The sequence below is a fragment of the Ammospiza nelsoni genome, chromosome 1 (genome assembly GCF_027579445.1).
Source record: "Ammospiza nelsoni isolate bAmmNel1 chromosome 1, bAmmNel1.pri, whole genome shotgun sequence".
In the NCBI taxonomy this organism is placed as follows: domain Eukaryota; kingdom Metazoa; phylum Chordata; class Aves; order Passeriformes; family Passerellidae; genus Ammospiza; species Ammospiza nelsoni.
The window spans coordinates 65,900,189-65,924,605 of NC_080633.1; the positions used below are offsets into that span (position 1 = coordinate 65,900,189).

Genomic DNA, 24,417 nt, shown 5'->3' on the forward strand with positions numbered 1-24,417 from the left:
AGAAGAGATGAGCTTGAAAGGAGGCAGCTCCACCATCACATGTCATGAACAAGAAGTTCAAGAAGTGGCAAGCTGAGAAAAATCTTTAAAGTGCTGTCATTGAGAACAAAGGTTAGCTATCCTGCATAGTAAAAGCCTATTCTAAGATGATGTATGGCAGTTTGATACGCCTTCATTTGAGGGAGGAGAAGTTGAAGTCATAATTATATGATAAACAGAGAAGTGAGAATTTGGGAGAGCATGTACGTTAAAGCCTATTCCTCTAGTCCTTATACAGGCAGAAATTCTTCTGCTTTAATAGACCTTCATAATTTTCCTCAATTACATGACTCGATTTTTTTTCCTATAACAAACTACACAGGAATGGAAGAAAAGGAACTTTCTCTAGTTCTCTCCACAGGCAACTTAGTGGAAGTAGTGAAACACAGAGCTATTTGTGTCAAGAAAAGTGGAGGAAAGTAGTAAAATAGATGATTTGGATAAGTCTGCCTTCACTGCCCCACCAGCATTCAGCAGTTAAGAAGGTGGAGGCTTTTGACTTCTGGCTCACTTTCCAAGGAGTTCTGGCAAAGGAACTTCAAAAGGATCTAAATCAGCTGCTGGAAACAAAGACAACAAAATCATCCATCCTGCTGGGACTCAGCAGTCACAAAAGCTTGAGCTATCCCCCTGCACAAGATAGTGTGGCTGGCCAAAAATTTAAAAGGAAATGCCTTTATTTTGTACTAATACAGGTACTAGCTCAATCTTGACCTTCTTTGGAAGAAAGGGAAAACTATCACTGGGAAACTGGAAACAACTGCATGCTTAGTGTCTCCTGGTGGCATTTGAGAAATAGCACCGAAAGCAGATCGTTCATAAGCCTGGTTTTAGTTGGTCAGTGGTTTAAGTGGGATAAACAACTGAGCTGCTGGACATAAATACACATGATTACATTCAATAAAAATTTGAGACTTGCATTCTGGCTAGAACAAAATCAAGTAACTTTTTGCTGACTGCCTTTATGTAAAGAAAAGACATAACTATGAAGTATTAACAAATCTACAAGGTGTAGTTCTCAAATAACATAATTTGATTTAATATTCATAGGGCACTGTGCATACATAGATAAATAATACATATCAATTCCAGTCTCTGAATAATTTACTGTAAAATCATAAAATGGTTTGGTTGGAAGGGACTTTAAAGATCATTTAGATCCAAGCCCCCTACCATTGGCAGGGCACCTTTAGATAAATCAGTTTGCTCAGAGTTTCATCCAACCTGGATTTGAACATTCCCGGAGATAGGTCATCCACATCCAGTGCCTCATCACCCTCACAGTAAAGATTTTTATCCTAGTATCTAATCTAAGCCTCCCCTCTTTAAGTTAAAAGCCAGTTCCCCCATCCTATCACTACATGCCCTTGTAAAAAGTCCCTTTCCATGTCTCCTACACACACCCTTTAGGTACTTGAATGTTCAGAATTCTCCACGGACCCTTCTCTCGTCCAGGCTGCACAATCCCAACTCTCTCAGCCTGTCTTCATAGGATAGGTGCTCCAGCCCTCTCAGCATCTTTGTGGCTGTCCTCTGGATTTGCCCCAACAAGTCTGTGTCCTTCTTATGTGGGATGCTCCCAACCTCCTTTCCTGTTTTTATACTATGTTATCCTCCAAAAAAATCACACCATTTCCTCTTATGGTTTGGTCTCTGGTTTTTAAGATTAACCTCCCTGGTAAGACAGATCAACAATGACAGCTTCAGGGAAAACATCCTCCTGCCTTATATTTCCTACCTTATGTTGCTCTGGAGCTACTGCAGAGCTGTATCTTTCACAGTGGGAATATTTACAGGAATTGTAATGAAACAGGTGAATATAACTGAAAAAATTGTCCAGATATCTTGAGAAGTCTGGACAAATTTTACTGCACCTCACTATTAAAGTTATTCCAAAGCTTACCTGTACCTGCAACTTAGTTTGGATGCAATTTTTTTAATGTGCACAAGTTGAGTATTTTTTATATGTAAGTATGTCCAACTACATATTGCAGTGTTCTCTGCGCTTTTTTGAAGAACTTGATCCTGCATAATGCAGGTCAAAAATGACAAGTCTGAAAACAAGCCAGAGGAACCTAATTCTTTCTTAATTGTAGTGAAACTGTAGTGCTGTCAAGTTAGTTCTGTCTGATATCAAAAGTATGGCTCAAAAGAGGAATATGTATTGCTGCTACATATTCCATTAGCATGATGGGGGCTACATGAATTCTCCTGTCTCTTCAGACATGCCTTTCTGCCCACATCCTCCTCCTCCTTAACCATACATGACAGGCTCAGGAGAGTACTTAAAACTTCGTGCTGTTCATTTTAAAGAATTTCTTCTTGCCTTTGAGCAATCCTTCTTTGCACCTTCAGCAGGAATTTGTAGGACTAATACCAAATTTGCATTGTATTGTGGAACAGCTAATGCAGATCCTCTTCTCCAGCTTCTTCAGCTTGACAAAAGAGATCTTTTAATCTTTTAACGGAACACGAGACTGGAGATTGTTTCAAAAACACTACAGGCAAGGACAGTCCAGTGTTTCATGTTTGTTGCACTTGTTTTCAGTCAACCCTGTTGCAAAGAAAAATTGAGCATTTTTTCTGTTGCCCAAGTTTTACTAATTATTAGAGACAGTAGAGCCACATCAGTGAGGTGTATCCCCATGAACTGACACAGCAGTGTGTCAGGCAGACTACAAACAACAGCCTTGACAAATGACATTTCACCATCTATGAGTGGTCTCCTCAAAATAGCATTCAGTGTCTGCTCAGTGCTCCACAGGGTGATGAGTAATAGCAATAAAACATTCCCCTTGGGAGAATTAAGAAAAAAGGTACTTTTACACAGTGTACAAGTCAGGTTAAAAAATAATTTCATGGTGCTTCTTAAAAAACTTACTAAAAATCAATGGAAAGTGAATTGAGATTATAGACAGTAAGACACTTCCTCAGCTGCAATCCTTATAAAGCAGATTCTTCTCTTGTAGACTACCTTCTGAAACACAAAGTTGTATTATTTAGCCTCTTGGTTGACTCTCATCTGCATATTGTGTAGTAGTAATTTATAAAGCATTTTCATTTTTCAGTTAGTGAAGCCAGCAAGTGTCCCTTGTATGGCACACACACCATCCACACAAAATTTCCAGGGACCTGAATGCCAGCTAACTGCACAGCTGGCATCTTGCTTCTGGTCATGCTTGGCATGAACAAAGCTTTAACATTAAATGGCTACGGGCTTAAAACACATGCTGAGATATGCGACTCGCACCTCTGAGCTTTTTGACACAATCATGTGGAAGTTCAAATCATAACTATAAACCCAAGGCTTGCTTGCAGTTGATTTCCAGTAGTAGAGCCAAGTGGATGTTAGAGTGAGGAAATCAAAAAGCTTGGTCTGACGAGCAGGTCTCACTCTGGCCCTGTGTTAATGGGAGTGTGCGCAGCAGTAATTGTGGGATGGGTTATGACTGCAGCAGATTTACAGACACTGCTCAGGAGGAGGAGTTGTGGTTATAGCTGCTGTGTTGCAAAAGGAAATGAGAAGCTCTGAGCAGCTGTGGAATTACAGCCCTGAAGCTAGAAAGATGTGTGTTTTGGAGAGGTCAGTGCCCCTGCAGAGGTGAAGGTGATGCCTGGTCTGTTAATGTAGACACCAAGCATCTTTTTTGAGAAATACGACTTTAATATTTTTCCCTTCCCCTATAAAAGTATCCCAGGGTAACAATAACAATAAAACCCCCTCCCCCCAGTGTTTTCCTTTTAAACACATCAAGCATCAGAAAAGCTGTCATTTCAGACCAACTTCTGCCCATCCCTATGGCAACTAATGGAAGCATTTAATACTATATATACAAAATGTAATTTGCTCCCCCGCCATCTCTAGTTATACCCTTCTTTTTATGCTAAAATTGCTCCATGACGCCTACAATGTTTAGAAAATGCTTTTGAAGTGACATGCATCAGAGGTTCAACGTCACTGAAAAAAGCTCAAGTGACCAATTAAAAAAATATTGATTTTGAAAAAGCAATTGTGGAAATTAGCAAAGGCCAAAAATATCTTGTCTGAACAGTAGTATCTGTAGTCTTGGAATGCCCAGTATTAAAACTTACAATGTGTTTGGGAAGGAGGAGGGAGAGGAAAAATCAAGCACTGATTATCAAACCAGAAAAAGTGACAGTATTTAATATTTTTGCAGGCTCCAATCCCTGTCATAGAAATAGCTTTTAAAGTTAGGAAGCAGTCTCTGTAAATCCTCCCTCTGCCTAGCCCCTTACAGCTTTAGAAATTACTTAAAGTCAGCTTGAACTTGGGGATTAAAATATTGAAATAAAAATAATTCAAACATAGGAGTAATATGGATTTCTTTAATCTCCTTTTCAGAAGGGAGTAATGTATCCATTGCTTACAGCTCTGTGTTATGAACAAATCTCTGTTCTGTAACAGAGAACATGCTTACAGTTATTGGGTTGTCCAGATCATCTGACTTGTTCTCTATTCCTTACAGCTTTTATCTATACCTGTTTCAGAGCTGAACACCATACAGTAAAATCAGTATTAAATGCAAGGATACTAGGTAATAACTTAATTCTGTTACCTCCTTTGAAATAGTCAGACATGCACAAAAAAACATTCAATTTCAAGTAGGCCAGCTTTAAAGAAATATATAAAGCTATTTTTGAAATATGTAAACATAGATCCACATATAAATTTATAAATACTTAGATAAATAAGTCAGGCAAGAAGAGAGCTATTGTATGCTAATACACTGTCTCTGTCATTGTTACAAAAACTAACAAAAACACTTAAGTTATCAGAATGTCTCCCAGGTATCTCGAGTACTGATTTCAAGTGTGTAAGGGATCCACTTCAATAAACTCAAGAGATAAGGTAGCTCTGCTGTGGCCTGAGTTCTTATATCCTTTCTCATAGTTCTCTGCAAGCAAGAGGTCTTGCAACACTCACCAGCTGGCAAAGACAGGTATCACCTGCAGGCTAGGCTGAGTATCTTCATAGAAAATAGTAGATTTAGAGAAAACATTAAACATTATGCAGAATTTTATGGCTCTTAAAGATGCCCAGCATGAAGAAGAAAGTGAGAGCAATTTACTTAGGATAATGCTTTTTACAGTATTTCTTTTAGAATTATAGAATCATCACAGTTGGCAAAGACCTCCAGGGTCATTGAGTCCAACCTCTGATTGAACACCACCACTTGAAGTAAACCATAGCACTAAGTTCCATGTCCAGATGTTTCTTGAACATCATCTCCAGGAATGGTGACCCTACCACCTCCCTGGGCAGTTTCTTCCAATGCTTTGCCACCACTTTAGTGAAGAAATTGTTCCTCATGCCCAACCTGAACCTCCCCTGGTGGAGCTTAAGGCCATTTCATCTTCTCCTGATGCTATATGCCTGGGAGAAGAGACTGACAGTCAACTTGCAATAACTTCCTTTCAGGCAGTTTAGAAAGCAATAAAGTGTCCTCAAGCCTCCATTTCTCCAGGCTAAACAACCCAAGCTCCCTCAAAAAGCATGTGCAAAGGAAACAACTTCAGCAGAGGAAGTAAGTGGGCACAGCAGCATTACAATGGTGACTAAAGCCAGACAGTGCCAGCTGCTTCCTCTAAATCATCTCTCTTTCACATCCTTGTCCTAGTCCTTTGGCAGGCATAGACCATTGACAAATACCTGTAGCCTTCTAATATGGTTTAATTAGATGAAGGTCTAACCAGAAACTTTTCCAGTAAAGGAGCTGCTTAGACAGTGATTCAGGGATTGGACCTTGCAAAGGCATGGTCAATTCCTTTTAACTTTAGTTTTCTATCTGGAACTACAAGTGGTGGGTAGGTAGAAAGAGCAATGTGCCAAAAAGGAATAGGATAGAATTTAAAGAAAGGAGGAGACAATTGGTATATGGAGTGAATATTGCAGCATGCTATAAAACCCTGTCTGTAACCCTGTGATGTAGATTTTTCCATGTAATTCTTATTTGGCTTATATTTTTCACCTGTGTAGGTACAGGAATATAAGAAGTTCAGTCCAAGTTGTAATATGCACAGATAAAACCAATCTCTGTTTTGAAACAGGTCCTAAACTGAAATTCACCAACTGTGGAAAGTATTTGGTATTCACATTGTTCTAGTATTAGGATAAGAAGGGCTTCTGCCCATAAACTATGTAAGGAACCCACTTTGTCACAGAGTTCTATGAAAAACTTTCCACAAAATCATCCAACAATAAATAATTTCTTATCGGGACTTGACCAGGGACATAAGTGCAGTTTGAATTGAGCCACCACCACTCCTTCTGCTCCAGTTTCTCATACCTGAAGAGATACTTCAGCTGGGAAGCCATTCTCTCTCAGCTCTGTACACAGTCAATGGCCAACAAACAACAACTACTCCAGAGGTTACTTCAGAGTAATCCTGTCTTCCATTCCTCACTTCTTCTACTAAGAGATCACAGGACCAAAGTCTTTAGTGAGAATCTTCTTTGTGGTGGTTCAACATCTGCAGCTCACAGGGAGGCTTCAGTGGGTCTCATAACAAACAAGAACACATTGTCTGGTGTACAAATAAGGGAGACTCCATCCTAGCATGGTTTGGGCTGGAAGGGACCTTAAAATCCTCTAGTTCCAACTCCCCTGCCATGGGAATTACACCTTCCTATAGACCAGGGTGTTCAAAGTCCCATCCAATCTGTCCTCAAATACTTCCAGGCATGGAGCATACACAGCTTCTCTGGGCAACCTGTTCCAGTGCTTCACCTCCCTAAAAGCATAGCATTTCTTCCTACTATCATGTCTAAACCCACACTCTTTTGATTTGTAGTTCTCCTTTTTCTCCTTTGTCCTAGAACTACATGCCCTTGTAAAAATGCTCTGTATATGGTTTAGCATGAAAATAAGATATGGAGTATAACTGAATTATAGCATCCCTAATGAAAGGGACTATTTGAACAGTATCTATAGCATATAACATCTCTAATGTGTATGGATGGGCTCCTCTAGGCAAATGCTGGCACTACTGAAATCCCTCCGGGTTTTATGCCCATCTTCTGCAAGCCCCATGTGAATACTGCATATTGGGAGACATTAACATTTTTTTAGTTATGCAAACTTTTCCTTCTAGGCTGTGGTTTTTCTCTCAATGCCTGGAGCCTATGGAAAAACACAACTTGATGGAAACAACTCTAAAATCCTGAGGAAGTGAAGACTGGAACATACAGATAGCGTGTGTTTAATAAAAGAGAGACGTAGCGTGCTCTTCAGGAAAAAGATTACTGAAAAAGGAAAAGGTTTTTGAAGGCAGTACTTAATGCAGAATTGCAGTTTAAATGGGAAAGAGTGTACTGGGATAGATCAATAAGCACACAGCAAACAACAACAAAAGCCCCGGTTCATAGAAATGCAAAGCAGAAGGAGACCCAAGAAATTCTCTAATCCCTGTGCACCACAGCAGAAATAACTTTACCAAGCTCATTCTTCACTGGTGTTTCTCTAACCTACAGTTTAAATCTTCCCTTGAAGGACAGCACAACCTCTTTGGTAGGTCTTCCTAGTGTTACAATACCTTTATGATAAGAATTTCTTTTCTTAATAGCTCCCAATTGTTCTGATGCAAGTTGTAATTTTCTCCCCTTTTTTCCTCTGATGCATATCATGAATAATTGAGGAAGATGGTTTAACTAGAATGTCACATAGAAATAATGTATTCAGTTACTTCACCAAAGGGAGAATTCTAGTCCTCTGTAGGTGACTAGAAAACCACCATGAGACTCTGAAATGTGAGTACACTTGAAGAACATGGTTGATCACCCTCTTTATAATGTAGAAATACATTTAGAAGCTTAAAATGACTATTTGTCTGGCCCCTCAAGCACCTGCTATTCAAGTCCTGTCCGTCTTCTGTAAAGATTTTTCACTAAGTAATAATCCACTGGATTTCCCAATCCTCTGGAGGATTGTGATAAAGCCATATATTGTCATTATTGGTATAAAAAGAAAAGACTACTTGTGTCACAATAATCTGGTCCAAACTCCTGGCTGGAGCAGGTTGCACAGAATCATGTCCAGGCAGGTTATGAATATCTCCAGAGACTGAGATTCAACAGCCACTCTGGGAAGTCTGTTCCAGTGCTCTATCACCTTCAAAGTAAAGAAGTTGTTTTCTCATATTGAAGTGAAACTTCCCATGTTTCCATCTGGAATCATCTCTTCTCCCAGATAAAAAGGGCCCAGCTTTCCCAGTGTTTCTTCATAGAAGAGGTGCTCCAGTCCCCTAAACAGCTTTACAGCTCTCCACTGGATTCACTCCAGGAGTTCCATATCTTTCTTGTCTTGAGGAGCCCAGAACTGGACAAAGTACTCCAGATGTGTCCTCACTAGGGCTGAGTAAGGTGGGAGGATCACCTCCGTTGACCTGCTGGCAATGCTTTTCCTAATATACCCCAGGGTACCAATGGTCATCTTGGGCACAAGGACAGACTGCTGGCTCATGGACAGCTTGTTGTTGTCCACCAAGTCCTTCTCTGCAGAGCTGCTTTCCAGTAGATCAATCCTTAACCTGTGTTCATGCATGGTGCTGTTCCTCCCTAGGTGCATGACAGGACTCTTGCAATTATTATTCCAGAAAGGTATCCTTCTATTTTCATATCCATGATTTTTTTACTCTTACAGCTCATGTGTGTTTCTGTAATAAATAAATTCCCATCATCTAGTCACAGACTTCTTGTCATCTTTTCTCTGTGAAAAAAAACCAACCCCACTTAAATTTGTCCCTTTAAATCACATTCACCAGATGAAGTTGGTGAATGCTGGAAGAAATGGTCAGTCCAAGATCCAGCAGTAGACTCCAAAGAGATAAGATAGGATTGAAAGAGGACGGGCAATCACAGTGGAAAGAGCCACCGTTCCCCCTTAGAAAAACATTTAATCAAGAGTAACCAGAGAAATATCTGTTCAGATTGAAGTGACTAATAAATACTACGAGCCTGTTAAAAGCTAAAACTTGGCTAGTGAAATAGAGAGTGGCTTGAGTTTCCCCCTTCCAAGGCAACAGCAAATGCTGCTGCTCCCAAAAGTGGCAGCCAAAAGCCACTTTTGGGGCACTGGGTTTTCTTCTGCCACAGAAGCTGAACTTGTGTCTCCACTGTTTCTGGGGCAGTTAGAGGGGCAGCAGCTGCTGCTTCTGGAAGGAACTGAAACTCCCTGGCAGCAGCAGCTTGGCAAAGCAAACAACTGAAACAGCTCTGGCAAAGAGTTCTGTATCCACTGCTGTTTTACAGGCTCCCTTCCTCCCCAGCAGTTTGCTATGCTGTGAAACTCTGCCCTGTGTAAACCTAGAGCTGGCTGGGAGAAGGAGCCCAGTCATGACCTGGGACTGAGAAGATCATATATCCAAGATGTGATTAATTGAATGTATTCCTTCTGCTGTGGTTAGAAGGGACAGCTCCATCCCAGCTGCATTTCATCCCTCTATTCATTGCAGATCTGGATTTTGCCGAGAGATTCAACTAAGCATTGTGTACATCTGCTTTGAACAATCTTCAGGAAATAAATCATTTACAATTTGCGCTATTCCATTATTATTCTTCCTCATAATTTGCCTGATTCCCTAATGTCTGCAGTCATGACTCAAAAGTCCCACTGTGTCAGGCAATGAAGAAACAATCCCCGCCTGAAAGAATTTACCATCTAATATTTTCTCATTGAAATCAGTAGCAAAAGCTGATAGAAGAGGATCTTCCTCACTCCATGGAAGCAAACAGGGGAATAAGAGAGAGAATGATGAAAGGACAGACCATTACCATTAGTGGGGCAGTAGGGCAGTCTTTCTGTGCCTTGCCATTGTTTCAACTCACTGGCACAATATCTAAGTGCTCCATACATTTTAGTAAGGTATAGCCACACCAACTTTCACCCCCTTGTCAAGACTTTCTTGATTGTCAGTGTTCTTCTGAGATTAATTTTTTTACATTTCATCTTTTTTGCAGTTTTTCAGATTCTGTTGTTCCTTCATGCACAAAGACCCAACAACATGAGATTCAGGACATTAGCTTGTGATGATAAGGGAAAAAGCAAGCAAAAAAAAAACCATCAAGCTAAAGACAAGCAGCATAAATGCACAGAGAACTATTTCAGGACATAGCTGTTCTAGCTCCAGCACACAGAATGAAACCCAAATTACAGGTAGGACAATGTGTTTGAGGTCTTGATCTCTGCCACACATCCACCTCTGCTTTACAGCAGGGGTTAGCAGCTATGACATAAGTGCAATGGCACATTAGGAGGAAGCCAATGTCAGCATCTGGCTCCCAAACCAGATGTTGATGTGCTGCACAGCATTTAAATTTCTTGGATTTCCACTAGAAAACACAAAATCAATTTGGAAAATAAAAACAGAAATGAGACATTTCTTTGTCTGATCTATGTCTTACAGGTCACTGAATAAGCCTAGGAAATACTGGGAGAGATCCTGAAATACAGAGAGTTCATCCATGAAATACATATAGTGGAAGAGTCCCTATCTGAAATACTTATAGCATAAAACTTCTTCAGGGAGAAGATACATACATACACAGAGATGCACACACAAGAAAGGTATTAAAATAAAATTTAATGATAGGAGAAACATTTTTAACCTATCTGCACAGTTTATTCCTCTCAAATGTGTTAGGGTGCAATAGCTGCCCTGACACACATGGTCTTGCTAAGAATGCAGAAGTGGTTTTTTAAACTTGGCTATGTTTGGAAAAAAGTACTACATCTCTAGTCATTCTCTGGCAAAGTGCAGTATATCTAATTTTGTTAAATTCCAAAACATACTGTACACCAAAGTACTTGTAGGTGTGAAGGAGAATGTCAGGGATGAGTCAAAGATTAATACCTAAATTATAAAATGTGAAATGGGAATTGCAGTCTTAAATATCACGTTAAGAAACAGGAAGTATTTACCTAGGCTAAAGCACCACTTGCATTGTAATAGGCAAAATGCTGCTTCTTTTAGTTACAAAGGAGTCTTTAATAGTCCCAGGCTTGAGCAGGAAGATGCATAGGGTGGAGTGGCAATTTGATGAGACCTTTACAAACTTCAGCAGACCTCTAATCCATTGCAGCACTCACTTCAGTCATACCTAACAGGTCCACTGTTCTGCAGAAAAATGGTGAGCTTAGAACAGTACTTAGAAAAATGGATGTTTGACTAGTTTATTTCCTTCAAGCACACCACTTCTTCCACTACTGCACTGCAAGACTGTCAGATAAAGTTTTCCACTTTCACCGATCTGCCCCTTCAGTTACCTCATTGTTCTGTTTTTCATATATCGTTACAAAATTTCCTTTTGCTTTCTTAAACAAACAAACATGTCTACCTTAGCACTAATCTTAACAAACCAAAAAAACCCTCTCTACGTGATGCTGTCAATGCTTTCTTCTTTCTCATTTTTACATTTTGCCTCTTACATTCAATTGTCAACTCTGTGTCAGGATTGCTTCTTTCCTGTGTGCATGGAGTCCTAAAATCATACATGGAGCTTTTAAATGCTAGGTTAAAAACCCCCAATAAATAGAGCATAAAAGACTAGAGTTTTAATCAGCTTGTTATTTTCTCAGTGTCACTAAGCACAACACCTGGCAAAGGCCCAAGGGTATTTTTTTAAAACATAGTTGAAGAGACAGTAATGATGTCTCCTTTGATTCATAGGCAAACATGTGGAAGTGGTTCTAACAACATTCAAAACCAAGTTTCAGCTGATTCTTGGAGCTTTACCAACTAACTTCTGTTTCAATAATCAGTGCCCAGTGAGTCCAGTGCTGCTCAAACCACATGCTTCAGCAACTAATACTTTGCACTGCTCATTAGCTGGTGACAAATAAGATACAAAAATAAAACTTTGGGAAGCAGACCTAAATAGACTTGTCAATTGGTTATAGAGAACCCTGCCAAAAAGTGACTTTATTTTTATTAAAAGAAAAATATGTTCATCAAATAAATAGTTCCAGAGATCAGACTTCTGAAGCCCTGCTTTTTAATCAGTTAAAAATACTGAATACACACATATTTTTAGTAGAATCTACTAAATGTCACTCCCTGACATCAGCCAGCTCAGACTCACTTTACCCCGAGGTAACCCTTTCTTATTTTAGCATCTTCAACAAGTCTTAAGATGACTTGAGCTCTGTTCTTGACTGTTTAGTCCTCTGCTTATCAGAACAAAATTACTAAAGAAGGTAACCAGAAACAACAGGGATGAGAAACCTGCAGGTAAGTTACTGCCCTTGTGATTCCCCTAAATCCTTGATACTGTCAGACTATGTTTATGGCCAAAAGCTCAAGGTCTCCTTCATGCAGCTTTTCCTCTGTAGTTTGTTGTGTTTTCCTTCTAGCTATTTCTTATATTATGGAGACTCAGGGCCTTACTTTGCCATCTCTTGATACAAGTTACTTCATCTAATATGTGGTTGGGCCAGATAAATAGTCCTCGAGATACAACTCTATTTATCAAATCTCTGCTATAAAGAAAATATAGAGAATTTCTTGCTATAAAGAAAATATAGAGAATTTCTTTCTATAAAGAAAAGTGACTAAACAAATTGAATTGATACTCAGAACATGTAAATTAAACTCAGAAAGTAAATCTAACTGAATGCCTGTAAGGATGCAGACTGCTGCACTTGGAATATACTAAAACACAGAATATTTACAAGAGCCCTGGCAGAGGAAGTTGTTGCAACTCTATAAACTTCAAGGCCTAAAAGCTTACATAATCAGTCTGAATGTTTTGCGATGATTTTACTAAACAATCTAGCACATCTATATCACTGCACTTGGTGTTGAGTATGAAAGTCAGTCCTATAAAACCAAGTAGAACAAGCATTGCATTATAGAACAGAATCACTATGGTTAAGTAATCTAATGGCAGCAACAGAGCTGTTAAAGTCCCAAAGTTAATTTCTGGGATTCTGCTTTAAGCCTATGCCATAGTTATTGCAAAGCATCTCACAAACAAGCCAGCTCACAGTACAATATTCTCAGCAATTAATGAGTTAGCACCTATAAAATTACAAGAGCTCAAAGATTTCCTTTTTTTTTTTTTTTTGCAACTGTGCCAAATACTACAAGCTCATAGATGCTGTCAAAGCCTGTCAGCCTCTTACTGAGTGGGCAATCCACAGTGAGAATTAAAGAAAATCAAGGTATTCAAAGTTTGCTCAGGTATTACAATGAATGGTGGCCACCAATATGAACAATCATGTTGAAGGAAAATTTTTCAAAATCTCTATGGCCAGTATCAATCTTCTTGTTTTCAGATACAGGAAGAGGCTTGAAACCCCAAGTAGTTAGAAAGAACTGGAATGTAATGTTAGTAGTGATATTTCTACAGCAGTGTCAAGGGAATCTTGCATCTCTGAAAGAGGACAAAGTCACTAAGATAAAAATTCCAGCCTGTGAGAAATTCTTGCACAAAGAGTAATAGAAATGACCCTGGAGAAATTTTCTGAAATAGGAAGGTATGGCGTGAAACAATTAAGTTGATAAACTTTATGTGAAGCGTGGCTTCTAGTAAGATTTGGTGACGTCAATGTGTATCTGTATCATAAAAAATGCCCATAATAAAGAACCAGAGAGAAAACCTTTAACACTCTCTGTCTGCTAAGTAGGAAATTCAAGAGATCTTCATGTAGAGAACTGCAAGAGAAACCACAGGGCATTTCAGGTATAGGCTCTCACAAATATATAATTATTAGCCAGACCCATAGTCAAGTAGGGGCAGACCCACTCTAGCAAAGTAACAATTCACTCTACTTTTCTTCTTTAGCTATGACTTCTAGGAAAATGTGTTGTTCATCTACAGCAAGCACATTTGTAAATGGATCCTATAATTTTTAGGAAAGGGGGGGGGGGGGGGGGGGAACTGTGATTTTATACCTTTGAATTTTGTGTGATTGTGTATGCCTCCTTTCTTCTCACCCCCAAAATACCAAGACTAGCAAACTAGGACAAGAATTCAGACAAGTATTCAGAGTGTCATGTGAAAACCCATTTTAGGATTAAAAAAGTATGCCTTACAGCCACTACCAAAAGGTTTCCTCTGCTGGCAACTGTCAATATATGTTTGGAGTAGTTAAATTAGCTATCAGGACAGGACTTCTGGACCTGACAACTGAATATCTAGTTTGCCCTGCTTCTTCTTTTTGCCCTTCTACTTCCTTTTTAGCATGCTCTCATCAAGTCTTCTGCTTCCTGTCAGAAATAAAAGAGTTCCAGAGGAGCAAGGATCCGCTTCAAATGATTTGCCATATTGAAAAAAGAAGAAAGTGCTACTAAACTGTCTCTAGGAATGGAAAAATTGATTTTTTGTTCACAAATAAAAACAAAAGAAAGTATTAAACAAGAAGAAACAAAATTTCCAGTATCGCATACTCTGATGAAACAAAGAAGTTCAGAGAATGCGAGATATGGTCAACCTTAAAAAAAAAAAAGCAATGAGAAATAAAAATTAAAGTGAATAGATTTCCTATAGTCACATTAGAAATCTGAAAAAAAAATCATAGTCTAAGTGCACCTTAGATTTTTATAGAACCTGAGCAATTGCTGGAATACCACTCTTTACTTGTTTCAGAATAACAGGAGGAACAGAAACAGAGAGAATTAAATGCATTTCCCTCCCCTGATTCTGAGCTTGGACTGCATGCTGCATAATTTCATTTTGGCCTGAAAAATATATTAATATCTGGAAACATATGCCTTCTTTGCTTTTATCATCAGCAAAGTAGGTTATCGCTAGTTTTTAGCTAACAAGTATTTTTATTGCATGAAGTATGCTGAGACTTTATGTAAAGCTTGTTCTCTTTTCCATTCTATTATCCTGGCCTGTGACAGCTCTCTACTAAGTGTCCCTGTTTCATAAGCTTCATCTTGATAACACCAACATGCAAGGGAGATTTAGATAGCCAGTGGATTCATTGACACTTATTATTAAAACAGCCTATAGCAACTGAAGTTTTAGGTAATTATTTAAATATTTGCTACATTATTGTTATGGTAACAGCTAAGAACACATCAACCACTGCACTGTTTGACAAATACAGCACTTGAAATTGAATGTTTCTTTTCTTTAAAAAGTTGCCATAAAATATGCATGCATTGTCTCTATTAACAGTATTACTCTAGCACATCTCTGTTTCTCCCTTTCTTATTCTAAATTCTTGCTTGATATTACTGCAAAGCATCAATACTTATGCAAAGGCTGATTAGCATGCAGGGACTTGACAGACATGTTGGAAGGCAGAACTAACAAATTTCCAGCATACTACTAGATTATGCATTTCTCCCTGTGCATGCAAAAAGACATCGTTGTTCACGTACCTCTGATACTTCTGTTGATACTTCCGTCAACATCTGTTCACAGAAGTGGCTATTGGCATGCACTTATTTGAGAATCACTATGGAAATATATGCAACTGCAGTGAAAGAAGTCCCTAGAAGATTTGAACAAACTCATTTTATCAGAATAAAAATGTTGAGGTGACTGACAGGTCTATTGTCACAGCCTTTAAGGAAACTTGCTGCCTGCTTTTTCCACTGTTAAAGCAGAATATTATTTGAGTACAAGAAGCATTACTGTGAACATAGCAATTCCAAATTCTGGTAACATTTTGCTTGGTCCCATTTCATTGTAGAGCAGTTGATGTATGTCCTCAGGGGAATCAGGCTTGGACAATGAAGGTGATATGAAGCTAAAGTGATAGTGCCATTCACCAGAAAGGACAGGCCCATTAAGGTTAGACAGTGCTTGGGACACCAAAGAGGAATCCTAAAACAACACCCTTAATTAAAATTGGCTCTCCACTTATACTCGTGGTGGTATGCAAAAGACAAATGGGTGTGATCTAACTGATGCTTTCTTGGCTACTTGTTAAGGGCGCTGGTTCAGATGTTTGTGATGAAGGCCCAACCAGGATAGCTGAGGAAATGCATTACTCTCCACTCTCTGAACAGCCTGAGCTGGACTGCTTAGAGCAAGCGGCAATGCCAAAAGTGTTGGTTGCAACAATGCTCACCTCAGTTATTATCCTCTTCCTGCAACTGTTCCAAGAGCCACACTTTAGCACATGAGCTTGAGCCTGGAATGAAGGCTTTATTTTCTATTCTATCTCATCACTTGACTTTGGAGGAGAAAGAACTGGTATTCTATATTCTACAAGTGTTTACCTCCAAGGTTTTGGTAGCTCATACAGGTAACAAAGGCAAAAGGTTGACAGACAAATGGTTTTTAGGTCTTCCTCCTTAACAGTGCATGCAACATAAAACACAGTTTTCCCCAGCACTTCATCTTTACCATGGCTGCAGAAGACAAAGTAAAGAGGGAAATTGTACTGTTTACTTTGAGGAGAAGGGACATGTAGTGAGTCCAGCAACAAGAGAATTCTGTGTCCTAAAATGCTACATGACAATTGCAGACCAAAGAGTGAGCAATTCCTTAATCCCCACCTCTGCTCTATCCTTAAAAATGTGAAGGGCTGCTACTGTGGATCCTAGTTTTCCGTTCCAACACTAAAACAACTTGTTTAGAGATCCTGCTTGATAGTGAGTCAGCTGCTCCTACACTGCATATTGTACATACAAGCATAAGTAATCTTGCCTTCCTATCACACACTGTCAAACAACAGGGGCTAAAGCAGTAGCTTAAGACACAAGCTTAAGCAAAGGCAGCCCCCCACTTTAAAAAGCAGATTAAGCATGTGACAGATGCTTTGTGATAATTTATGAATAGCGTACGTTGACCTCATTTTTGTGATGTTGATTGTATGATTATGTTTGCTTGATTTAATTAGAAGGCACAGACAAAGCCTGAAATACTTAATAAACACAAGCTACCCACTGATAAACATCCTCAGGTCAGTTTGTGATAAAACCTGAATTCTCAGCTGTGTAGAGTCTATTTCTGGGCTCCAGGCAAGGTGCTGGAATATCTTTGGTCAGTTTGAATGCTGAGATTAAAACAACTGCAGTGAGTATGCTCTAGATCCATAAAATATTATGCTGTAAAGTCAAGTGGGTTATCACAGAGGGTCAGCTGTTGAAGGGAACTTATATCACCCTGTCCCCTTGACACCTCGGAGAAAAAAAACCCCCAAAAACTGTCAAGGCAAAACACCTAAAGTCAATTTCCCTACTTGTTTTCCTCTCTGTCACTGATATTGTTTCAGGATGTCTGCACGCTCAGGATAAATCTGCAGGTGCCTGCAGTCTGAGAGACTCATGAAGTACCCCAGCCTTTGGCTCACAGGGTATGGAAATACTAATATTTTGCAGCAAGTAAAGACACAAACCCTTGCATGAAGGGACTGAGCTCAGAGGCACCAGATGTAGCTAGCTCTAGTTGTTATAAATAGCAGCTTAAAGTTTCATGATTAAAATAATCTGCCCCTCACATATGGAAACTTTAAATGCATTCATAAATGTGAGATAATCCACAGGAATTCAGTGCCTCGTTGTTGACCTGGTATTGTAGAAGATTTGCCTAAGGGGCAAGACCACCTGGGGAATCCTGCACAGGGGCAGGAAGGAGAGACTCATGTTCCACAGTTCCTAACCACTGGGGAGACAACATTCTATTACAGTATCTCAGAATATTTATCTCTTTGTGACCCAGACAGGGAGCTCTTATGATATGATGACATCCCTCATAGCTGAGATTCTGGGTGAAAAAGCCTGTGCTTGGGCAGGGGAGTGAACTCAGGCAAAGAGGAAAACAGAATACATGCCCAGGTAAGTTCCTATTCAGTGAGGCACACTCCGACATGGAAACCCTGAGGTACCCCGAATCTTATAACACAGAGAAAGAGTGGAGTACTTCATATGGCAAAGGTCCTGGTCGCTTTAATGGGGTCAGTAGTTCCCCTGAAACCTTTTCATATTTCTGGCATTGCTTTTTCTAACTTAACTCATCACAAGACCCTTTTGCCTGAATAGTGATGTTCAATCTCCCACAGCCAGTGAACTTGTACCCCTTGCACATACCAGAAATCTGACCTTCAGCCTTATCCAGACTTCAGTGTTCATCACCACACTAGTACATGACAAACAACTCCATTCAACATTCCCTTGCTCCACCATCACAGACTGATGCCTTACTGCTGACACTGACACGCTGCCTCTCTTGCTACTCTGCTCACTCACAGTCGTCCATTTGCTGGAATAACCTTTCTAAGCCAGCATATACCCTGACATTTGAAGGAATGTGCAGGGCAGTAGGTTAGGGAGGTAAAGTGCTCCTGCAATATCCAGTCGTAGCTGGACAAAATTTTTTCTTTGAAATGAGAAAGATTCTATATGGAGTTACAGAAATTTTTTTTTGGCATTTGGGTCAATTTTACCAAAATGTTTACTATTAAAAATAGCTATTGCTGGATCAGGAGTTTATGACATATATGCAAAAAAGGTAAAAACATAGTACTTTGATATTTTTGATAGGGGGGTTATTTTGCTCTTCAATCACAAAATAACTTGTCAATTTAAAATTACTATCAAAATGTATTTAAAAATTATTCTCAAAATTCAAATGGAAAATATCCCCTTATTTCAGACCAATCAAGACAACTCTTAACTACAAGTGGTTCTTTTTAGTTCTTAATTCTATGATTTTCTGTTTAAATATTCATAATGTCAAATTAAAATTACTTCTTCGCCTTCCTATGTCTGTCAGAAAACATTCTTCACATTCAGCTATAATCCTGGACCCAGTTTAAAAGATTATTTAAACATGCCTTTAATTCTGAGGCTAAGTTAAATACCTGCTCAGATTCTCCACTGAATAACTATGGATGCCAGGTATGTTGAACTGTGAAACCTCTCCAACCCTTTCTTCTCTTCAACTTTTCTATGTGAGGCTTGTCTTCACTGCTCAATGGGAAAAAAACGACAGCGTGTTAGAAACTGAGAAGAAGCTTCATACATACAAAGATGCTGCTCCCAAACTTTTGTTCAGCAGAGAGAAAATAAAGCAACATCTATCAAACTTCAGTGTTTGGAAGCAACATAAATTCTCTTGGGCACCTGAAAGTTCTTCCCCTGCCATCTTCTTAAACAGGTATTATTTTTCATCAAAAGACACAGAAACAAGGACTGCATAAAAAACAATAGAATAAACATTTAAAAATGTTTGTTCTATGGGCTATAATCCTTAGAGAAAGCATCTGATCAATTAAATTAAAATTATTTCCCGATCCCCCTCCAGCCTTACTGTGTACAAATAGAATAAACAATCAAATTCACACTGAAGTCCAGGGCTTCATTTTTCTCTCACTCAAACACATTTCAGAACAGACTAGGCTCCATTTGTATACACATATATTAACAAAAGAACACATTTCAATTAAAAACCCTCTCCATGTTTCAAGCTGCTTATGTGTTATACATACAGATTCATTTCACACATCGGGGGAATAAGCACACACAACCAAGCTGAAGCAGTTAACTCCTAGCACCCTTCCTTTGTTCAGCTCCCACAAATTTCTGCTGCTGGTGGGTGTAAGTCTTTTGAACTTCTTGAAAGAAAGGGAAAACTGTAGCTCAGTGTATTTAACCATGTGCTTTCCAGGGCTGCAGGCAAAACTTGAGAAGGAGCAATATGAATGTGATGTGAGCAGCTCACAGCATTCTTTGGGGCTTTTCTGTTGCTTCTGTTGCATCAATTTCATTAGGACACACAATGGGATCACCAGTATCCATGTGCCTCAGACATCACTCAGTTTACTTTAAATAGCAACAGGAGGAACAGGAGTACTTTGAGTTTTGCTCTCTGGGTTGAAAATTGAAATGAGCTGGTTCAAACAGAATGCTGGAGAATGTGCCCACTGTCCTGCATGAGGGGAAATGTCTCCCTGTTAGAGGTGCTGTTGTACTCTTCATACCTACCCTAGCTTTTAAACACAATTAAATATTCCTCTTTTGTTAGCCTTGAAGGGCATGCCTTCTACAGCTAATGCCTTGTAACAATATTGACAGACACTGTCATAACAACTACTGCACGGCCAGAGAAAGAAGCTACTGCTGACCTGACTGCAGTATAGAAGTTTTCAAATATGTTATGTAGCTAGAAGTAAAAGAATAGTTTGAAGAATAAATGAAATTTAAGAAATGGGGTAGGAAAATCTAAGGAGGCCAGAGCCAAGAATCTGTAAACAGGAAAAGCTCTTTAGAAAAGAATACAGAAACAGATGACTACCCAGCAAAATAGAAGAGAGCTTTAACTCATAATAACACCCGGATACAACAATAAAATAAATGCCTACCTCATTAAATCAGATTCATAATGCACCCAAGAAATTGTACTCCTGCTTGGTCAGAAAGCAACACACGAAATCTCTTCCACACATTTGCCTAACCCAGGATCAAGCTACCAAACTGATGAGCAAACAGAAGAAGCAACACCTTCAAAAACCCTGCCCACCCTGCTCCTGTAACAAGCTAGGTAAGGACAATCCACTCTGACCAGGTGAAAACCATTACCCCTTTTCCTTTGGAAATCAGCACCTGGGCCACCTCCTTTAAGCTGAGGTTGTGTTGCTTTGTGGCAGATGAGAGCCTGTGAAAGGTCAGGGATTACTGAGAGGTCAGCTAAGGGAGAAAGAAAAAAAAACATGTGCAACAAGCATCTTCCCATTATATCCCAAGGTTGCACATTTGGTTTTCTCAAGTTGGGAAAAAAAGGGAGGTTGGGCCCTGTGCTGCTCCCTGGGGAAAGGCTGCTCTGCCAGCCTGCCTCTGACTCACTGTTGTGACATCTGGTATTAAAGCTCAGGCAGTTTGAAGATCTGGAAAAGAGCATTTAAAAACCTGTTATTTCACCTGTTCCTTTGATTTTTAAATAACTGTGTTAATTCTTATTTATCACATCAGGCCCCTGAATATACTGAACATTGTTCCAAGTTATTGTAACCTTCTCTCTCAAAGTGGATTTAAACCATTACAGTCTATCACATAAATCCTTCTTAGTTTGTGGATTATTGACCTGATAGGCCCAAACAGCTCCATCTGTCCTTTTAAATGGGCATGAATGCTGTGAGTGTTTATTGCTTTCAATCCTATTATTTGCAAAATGCTTTCTTTCTCTGTCTCCATGTATGTGTTTGCTTGTGCTTAGTATTCAGGGACAGCTTATTGTCATATTTTTGTCTATACCCTTTTAAATATAGGGCTTTACAAACTGCCCCCATACAGTAGCATAAGTGAATGTACTGCTACTTGAATTGGAAAATTAAGCTGTTGACTTAGAGCCAGCCTTTGAGAGTGATGTAAAAGTTGATAGACTGGAAGAACATTTGAAAGTGAAAAGGGACTCCCTTTTGAAATACTGATGTGAATCAAGTCTGAGTTAATGAAGCTTTTATAGTCATAAAGTTACTTTCAGACATCTACTCTAAGTGGTTCTTTTGAAAGAGCTAAAATTATGCTCTAAGGGACATTTGTTGAAGTGAAAACAGGAGTAAAATAATTTATTACCTGTTGATATGTGTCAGGATGAGAGTATGTGGAGACAACCAGGCATTTTTCATTGGTCAGTATTTGTGGGTCAAATAATTTACCAATACTCAGTTAATCATTCTGATGTGTTGAGTCAAATATTTCTGATGGAAGTTTTAAAGTGCTATGAAAAGGTTCCTTGTGTAAGCATGCCTGTTCTTTCCTGTCCCAAGGGTGTTCTATACACAGAGTTATTCCTGTTAAACAATGTACCGGAAAGCCCGGAGACCAAATACGAAGTCAAAAATCTGCCAAATGCATCTGCTGCCCTGGCCTGATGGATTTCATTGCTGCACTTTTGTCCTCTTCCTATGGGTGAGCCACTCCACCTGGCACCAGGAGGCCAGGCCATGCAGAACACATGGTTGTGGCTTCCCAATGTGCAGAATGCTTTGCCTCTGACCTGGCTTGATTCTCTTTGCAACAAAGATTAGTGGAAAAGAGACAGTCTAGCAAGTCTGTTCAGAATAATACTTAAAAATTGTTGTCAACTTATTGCAAAAGTTCCATACCTTCTTGGTGATTTCTCATGGGTATTTCTTCACAGCACAGCCAACACACTCCAGCTTTCTTCTCCACCAGCTAACCCACTCTTTTTGTAGCACTCATCTTCTTATTGGACACAGCTGTGTCCTATTAAGGGCAGGCCTGTTCCTAATCTTTGGTGATGAGTACAGCTGCAGCTCCTCAGGTGTGAGACTGCCTTCTGCACTATCTTTATTTTCTTACATTCTATCCCTCCACAAAAAATCTTACAGAAGCTAAAAAACCACTTTGCAGATGGTCTGTAATAGCTTTTGTATACAAAAATAGAGATGTCTTAGGTCTGACACTTGGTAGAGAGTGGTTTGTAACTGGCTTATACTCTTTTACAACATATGTATGCAAGGGACACACAGTTGTTTTTTCAGGGATGGGGAAACTCAGCAAAGTGAGAGGATATTTTTGGCAAGCAATTTTTGCAGCAAAAATGCCAGGTGCCTGCACCTTCTCAAATGCAGAGCTATGCCCAAAATCTGAGTGAAGTTGTGAAACACCTTTGATCATACTGTTTCGTATAAGATGGTGTTATTTTAAGTATACTTGTGTTAATATTCAGAACTCAGTCCATTTACTGCCTTTTTTTCCCTTTTTTTTTATCTAAGTGATTTATTACTATTTTTTAAGACATCTGCACCCTCTGACCCATCTGTTATTGGACCATTGACTCACTGCAGGGTTTACCAGTGGCTAAATGTTGTTCTAAGCAGAGAGCTTGCATAAAACACTTCTTCCTTGAAGTGGAAATAATTGTATCCTAGGTGCTCACACTTTGTTTTGGCAGGGAGAAAAGTGGTTGCCTCTGGAGACAGTCCACCAAGTAGATTTTGGGAGAGGGCATCAGGTTCTCTGGCTGAAGCAATTGGAAATTCTACCCTGTTATACAAATTCAAAGCAAAATTTTGAAGTGTTTAGAAAACTTTCACTTCCCTTTTAGCACCAAATAGAACTTTTATTTTTGGGGATGAGCACATTTAATCCTGCCATGATGGATACTTAGCCTAATGGAAAAAGAGAGTGATCCAGATGTTCAGCAGCACCTTGGGCAACTGTTTCAGCAACATGCGTGAAATGCTGATATGCTTGAAGATATGGAAGACAGTGATAAAGAGCATTCTGCAGCATTAAAAATTAAAGCTTTGCTCTCTGAAATGTGAGCAGAACACTACTTAGCATTTTACATTTATCATATCCATAAGCTTTAGGATGATGTCTAGAATTCCAAGTGAATATGGTTTCCTTATTGTATAGTATTAACTAGCATTGTTATCCTACAGAAATGGTAGCTGACCATCTGATAGAAGAGCAGCTAAGAAATAAATTTGTTCATATATGTTTTATTTTTATATATAAAATATATACATATAAACATGCAAACTATATGTAGCAAATTTTACCCACAGTCACCTTAGGTACCAATAGATATATTTAACATTGAGACATTTCTAGGAAAAATCAGTACATGTATGTTTTTTCCAACTTAGGCTCATTGAAATACTGAGATAAAATTACCCAAACCCCTTTTTATCCAAGTGGTTTCTCTGCACCAAACTCAGGAATTTCCATCAGGGAAAGGGAACTGGGCATGCTACAGAAAGCTTAACTCCATCACCCTGAGTGAATGTGGGGCCAGAAGGGAACCTTTTCAATGCTCACTGTTTCTGTTTTAACATTTCAGTCACAGGAGGAGGGAGAAGGCTTTGGTGTATTACGGAAGATATTTATTTTATGAACTGTACCAATAACATGGCTTATATTCTACTTGGCAACTAAATTGGTTTCTGAGTTTATATTCACAGTAATGAAGTTTATCTAGTTAGGCTATAAAACTGAATTTACTAATCAGGCATGTGAAGATGGGTTTTGAAGAAGGTTTTTTAAGCTACTTTAGTAGCTAGAACACTGTTTTGGTGGCGATTTTAATACAGTCTTAAAAGCTGATCCAAAGAATTATGAAGGCTGAAGGAACAAAATCACTGCTGTAGTATTTTATTAAAGCAGCTCACATTATACTGAAAGCTTGTAAACTGACCTGTTTCTGTGAAAGCCACTCTTCTGCATCTTATTTTGATAGGCTAATAAAAAAGAAGGGACATTCTGTAGACACTTGCAAATTTTGGGACCAGGAGATTGAAATGTAAGAGGTAACGCAGTACATATTTTTTGATAGGAAACTGGTCCATACATGGGTTCATGCATTCGTCTTATGATAAAGGGTATGCCCCAAAACAAATTGTTATCCATAGGTCTTTCATCTTGAAACAGAGCAAAGAAAACTAAGCTGATGGTCATAATCTCAAAGCCCACCACTAGTGGGAACATAAC

At 39.1% G+C, this 24,417-nt stretch overlaps 1 protein-coding gene across 1 annotated transcript in view; it reads right to left on the reverse strand.

Annotated features, from left to right (window-relative positions):
- Nucleotides 1-22,110, reverse strand: part of PHACTR1 (phosphatase and actin regulator 1) — a 325,876-nt gene extending 303,766 nt beyond the window's left edge. Inside the window, exons 1-2 of the mRNA XM_059472153.1 lie at nt 22,065-22,110; nt 18,822-18,927 (exon numbers count right to left, since the gene is read on the reverse strand). The gene's annotated coding sequence lies outside the window, so the exon portion shown is untranslated. The remainder of the gene's footprint in view (nt 1-18,821; nt 18,928-22,064) is intronic.
- Nucleotides 22,111-24,417: the final 2,307 nt, after the last annotated feature.